Below are 5,796 nucleotides of genomic sequence, written 5' to 3' on the forward strand. Positions count from 1 at the left end.
GGCCCTCTCATACCGCGGCATGATCGACCCCGAATACGAAGTCCCGGATGACACTGTAAGTATTTTAAACCGATGTCTCATTTTCCAATACTATTCCCATCGGTAACTTACCCCTGTATTCCTTTTGCAGATTGACAACACCCCCCCATCGGTTAGCAGGAGTGGCAAGCCGATTGACTTATTTCCATCAGGCCCGATCTCCTCAATCGGCCATAATGCTCCCACTCTGGCTTCCATCGTGCACCGGGGTGCGCGCCTCAAGAAAGTTACCACTAGGAAAACTCAGACATCATCAACGGTAACTGCTTCCACTCTGGCACAAGCTTTCAAGGCAATCTGTTAAAACCTTTTTCATTTATGCTGACTATCTTTATATCGGTTATCTGTGCTCATAAACTCCTTTTTGTTGTTGCAGCAAACTGGTGCATCGGCAAAAGCCAAACGCCAAGGTGCCGATGCCCCCCAGTCTAGCCAGCCAAAGAGGAAGGGCATCCAAGGTGCTAAGGCTGGAACAAAGCGCCAGAAAGTGGCAACTCCTCCTCCTCCTCCGGTGTCCCCAATCCCGGTGGAATCTTCCCCTTCTCCTCCAGAAGTCCAGACACAGCAAGCACCATCTCCCCAACCAATGCAGGAAGCACCACAGATGGAAGAACCCCAGCAGGAAGAACCTCAAGTGGCAGGTGCATCGGCTGACGTAGGTGAACAAACAACTGGCCCGGCAGGTCCAGTTATATCATCGGCGGTTTCCCCGACTCAGGCAGCTGTTCTCTCTCCTCCGGGTAACATATCTCAACAATACTTCCGCCGATAAACTTATTCTCATTTAGTCTCATAATCCTTCCTGTCTTCTTTCAGGCGATATCGTTCCATCGGCAATATTTGCCGATCAACCTGTAGCTCCATCGGCATCTTTGAGTCAAAGGCAAGAAATCGCCTTGAAGCAAGTAAGTCATCCAATTTTCCACCAGTACCGTCTGCCGAAGTTTTGACCATAAAACTGACTTATTTCATCTTCATTTTCAGGAACAAGATTCTCCCAACAGCTTATTCTCCTTCGCCATTGATATCTTCGAAGAAGAAGGCGAGGAAGCAAGCTCCTCTCGGGCGGTTGGAACTGTATCGGCAGAAACCAGAGCTAAGCTGGAAGAGTTATCGGCCATACTTCATCAAGACACAACTCAACTGGTCAACGATTCTGACCCAGCCAAAGCCCTGTTCAAGACCCTTAGAGGCCAAATTCCTGCCGATGCTGAAGAAACACTCTTTCATGCTGCACACCTAGAAAGCCGCCAGCTACAGTACCAGAGAGCCACTCGACGCCTTGCCGATAGAGCCGCTCAAATCCAGCTTTCTGAGGAGATGATGAAAGAAAAACTCTTAGCCGATGAGAAACATAAGAACATCGGCACCTTAAAGTCCTCAGGTGATGCACTGAAGCAGAAAGTGTCTGATCTATCGGCAAAAAGAGAAGCTCTACTGGCCGAACTCAAGCAAGTAGAGGACGCTCTGTCCCAAGCCCAGCAAGAAGAGAGTCAACTGCCGGAGACCATCAAGCACCTTGAACAAGAACGAAACGTCCATGGTCGCAAAGCGCTGCAGCTGAAGAGGAAGCTGAAGCCGATAGAAGGTTCTGCCGATGATGATATCAAAGAGATAGAGACAGCCAATCAGATTCGGCTGCGCGCCATATCAGCAATCCAAGCGCTGCTGAACATCTGAAGCTTTCATCGGCAACACACCTTTGTTTTTCCGCTTTTAGCTTTTAGTCTAGCCGATAAGACTGTTATCGGCATCTTTTGAAACATTAAGTCCGCCCCTGAACATTTAAATCCAGCCGATAGGAGTGTTATCGGCACTTAAACTTTTATGCGTCGACCCATATGCTGGGGTAGTACTTCTTTAAATATTTGCCATTTAATGCTCTGGGAAATTCAACTCCTTCGAGAGTTTCTAGAATATAGGCATTACCAGGAGCTGAGTGTCTTATCCGATAAGGACCTTCCCAATTAGGAGACCACTTCCCAAACTTCGAACTTTTAGTCCCGACTGGCAAAATCAACTTCCATACCAAATCCCCATCGGCAAACTCCTTAGCCTTTACTTTTTTATCATACCATCTAGCAACTCTCTTCTTATTTTCTTCTATACTCATTAAAGCCTTTAACCGATGCCCTGCTAAATCATCTAACTCATCGGTCATCAAAGTGGCATAATCATCGGCAGCCAATTGATCTTGAAAAGATAATCGCCTAGATCCAGCCTTAATCTCCCAAGGCAACACTGCATCATGTCCATACACCAATTGATAGGGTGACACCTTGGTTGATCCATGACAAGCCATCCGATAAGACCACAGTGCTTCATTTAACAATGTATGCCACCGCCTAGGATTTTCTTCAATTTTTCGTTTAATAAGCTTGATAATTCCTTTGTTAGACGCTTCGGCCTGCCCGTTGGCTTGAGCATAGTAAGGAGAATAATTCAACACTTTAATTCCCATACCGATTGCGAATTCATCGAACTCCCCCGACGTGAACATGGTGCCCTGATCGGTAGTAATTGTTTGGGGAATCCCAAATCGGTAAATAATATGCTCCTTCACAAAATCAATCATATTGGCCGATGTGACTTTCTTCAAAGGAATAGCTTCGACCCACTTAGTGAAATAGTCAGTGGCAACTAGAATGAACTTATGCCCTTTGCTAGATGGTGGATAAATCTGGCCGATCAGATCGATGGCCCACCCCCGGAACGGCCAAGGTTTTATTATAGGATTCATAGCCGATGCGGGTGCTCTCTGGATATTACCGAACTTTTGACAACCTTGACATCCCTTGAAATATTTAAAACAATCTTCAAGTATGGTTGGCCAAAAATATCCATTCCTTCGAATCATCCACTTCATCTTAAAAGCTGACTGATGCGCTCCACACACTCCTTCATGGATTTCCCCCATCAAACTTCTGGCTTCATCATCACCCAAGCATCGGAGAAGAATTCCGTCGATAGTTCGAAAATTCATTTTCAAGGAGCACATACTTGGTCGCTTGAAACCGAACCCGTCTTTCAACTTTTTTGGATGGATCTTCTAGATAGTCGATAATTTCTTTCCTCCAATCACCGGCACTGACTGCCGATGTCGCATTAATCATTGGCTGATATCCTGAGGCATGCTGGGCTAACCGATTAGCGTCTTCATTATGCAATCGGGGAACATGCTCCAATCGGAAGTTCTTGAATTCCTTTAACAGTTGTATACTTCTCTCGAAATAGGTTATGAGAACTTCACTTCGGCATTCATAGCTTCCGGCCAATTGATTTATAACCAACATGGAATCCCCGAATATTTCGACAGCGTCAGCACGAACTTCTCTTAACAACTCCAATCCCTTGATCAGAGCTTGATACTCAGCCTGATTATTTGTCGATGTAGCAACAATCGGTAATGAAAACTCATACTTCCTCCCCTTAGGAGAAACCAATACAATGCCGATTCCTGCCCCCCGGTCACAGGTAGATCCATCAAAGAAGAGCGTCCAGGGTGTAATTTCCAAGGTTTCCACTAGACCGCAATGCTGAGTCACAAAATCGGCCATGATCTGCCCTTTGACTGCTTTAGCCGATTCGTAACGCAAATCGAACTCCGACAGCGCTAAAATCCATTTACCGATCCTACCACTCATAATCGGCATAGATAGCATGTATCGGACCACATCATCTTTGCACACAACAGCACATTCAGCCGACAACAGGTAATGTCTCAGCTTGATACATGAAAAATATAAGCATAAGCACAGTTTCTCAATGGCCGAATACCTGGTTTCAGCATCAATCAACCTCCTACTCAAATAATAAATTACTCTCTCTTTCCCTTCAAATTCTTGAACTAAAGCTGAACCGATAACCGATCCATCGGTAGATAAATATAATTTGAAGGGTTTCCCTTGTTGAGGTGGAACTAAAACTGGAGGATTTACTAGATACCTTTTGATCTCATCCAGAGCCAACTGCTGTTCTTCTCCCCAACCAAACTCCTGATCGGCTTTCAATTTAAGAAGAGGACTGAAAGCACGAATTCTCCCGGATAAATTCGATATAAATCTTCTGATAAAATTTACCTTGCCGATCAAGGATTGGAGCTCGGTTTTATTGGTAGGGGCCACTATTTTATTGATGGCATTAATAGATCTTCGACTAATTTCAATACCCCTCTGATGTACCATGAAACCAAGAAACTGCCCTGCCGATACGCCAAATGCACATTTGTTGGGATTCATCTTCAATCCATGCTTCCTTGTGCACTCCAACACTTTTCGTAAATCTATGCTTTGAGAAATCTCCAGATTTAACCACCACATCATCAATATAAATTTCTACAATCTTGCCGATGAACTCATGAAATATAAAATTCATAGCCCTTTGATAAGTAGCACCAGCATTCTTTAACCCAAAAGTCATGACTATCCATTCAAATAGTCCAACATGACCAGGACACCTGAATGCGGTTTTTGGAATATCCTCCTCTGCCATGAATATTTGATTGTAACCCGCATTACCATCCATGAAGCTGATGACCCGATGGCCAGCCGCAGCATCAACCAGTAGATCGGCGACAGGCATTGGGTATCCATCCATCGGCGTAGCTTTATTGAGATTCCTGAAATCAATGCACACCCGAAGCTTCCCGTTCTTCTTGTAAACCGGAACAACATTGGAAATCCATTCGGCATACCGACACTGCCGAATAAACTTAGCTTCAATAAGTTTAGTGATTTCGGCCTTAATATCAGGTAGAATGTTAGGATTACATCGGCGGGCTGGTTGCTGATGTGGCCGAAATCCAGACTTGATGGGTAACCGATGTTCAACAATTGATCGGTCTAAACCAGGCATCTCTGTATAATCCCAAGCAAAGCAATCTTTATATTCCTTTAACAAACTAGTTAACTGCCGTTTACACTCAGGATCTAATTTAGCACTAATAAAAGTAGGCCTAGGCTTATCACCACTACCTATATCTACTTCTACCAAATCATCGGCCGATGTGAATCCCAGGCCTAATTTTCCATCATCGGCGAATCTATCCATTAAAAACCGTCGTCAGAACCGACTGCTTGGATCGGTGGAATCTCATAATCGGCAACTTTGAGAAAATCTTTCTCCCAAACTTCTCCTGAAATGCACCTAGTCTTTTCATAAGTATCCGCTTCTGCCGATGCGATAACATAAGAAGAATCCCCTGGGACGATCTCAATCTTGTCACCTACCCACTGAGCCAAGCACTGGTGCATTGTAGATGGGACACAACAATTGGCATGAATCCAATCTCTCCCCAATAATAAATTGTAGGCACCTTTTCCGCTGATCACGAAAAAAGTTGTCGGCAAGGTTTTGCTGCCGATGGTCAACTCTGCGCATATCGCCCCCTTGATTGGAGACACGTTTCCTTCAAAGTCTTTGAGCATCATATCGGTCTTGGTCAAATCTTGATCCCCTTTCCCAAGCTTCCGATATACTGCATACGGCATAATGTTAATAGCAGCTCCACCATCAACTAGGATCTTAGTCATTGGCTGCCCATCAACCCTTCCTTTGAGGAACAAAGCTTTAAGATGCTGCCTCTCGTCATCGGCAGGTTTCTCAAAGATAGCCGTCATCGGATCCAAAGCCAACTGAGCTATCTGATCAGAAAATTCCAGGTCATCGTCACTGGCTGGTGCAAGAAACTCCATCGGCAACATGAAGACCATGTTGACGCCTGCCGATGGACCTTCCCTCTTAGTGTCTGACGGCTGC

The sequence above is a fragment of the Sorghum bicolor genome, chromosome 9 (genome assembly GCF_000003195.3).
Source record: "Sorghum bicolor cultivar BTx623 chromosome 9, Sorghum_bicolor_NCBIv3, whole genome shotgun sequence".
In the NCBI taxonomy this organism is placed as follows: domain Eukaryota; kingdom Viridiplantae; phylum Streptophyta; class Magnoliopsida; order Poales; family Poaceae; genus Sorghum; species Sorghum bicolor.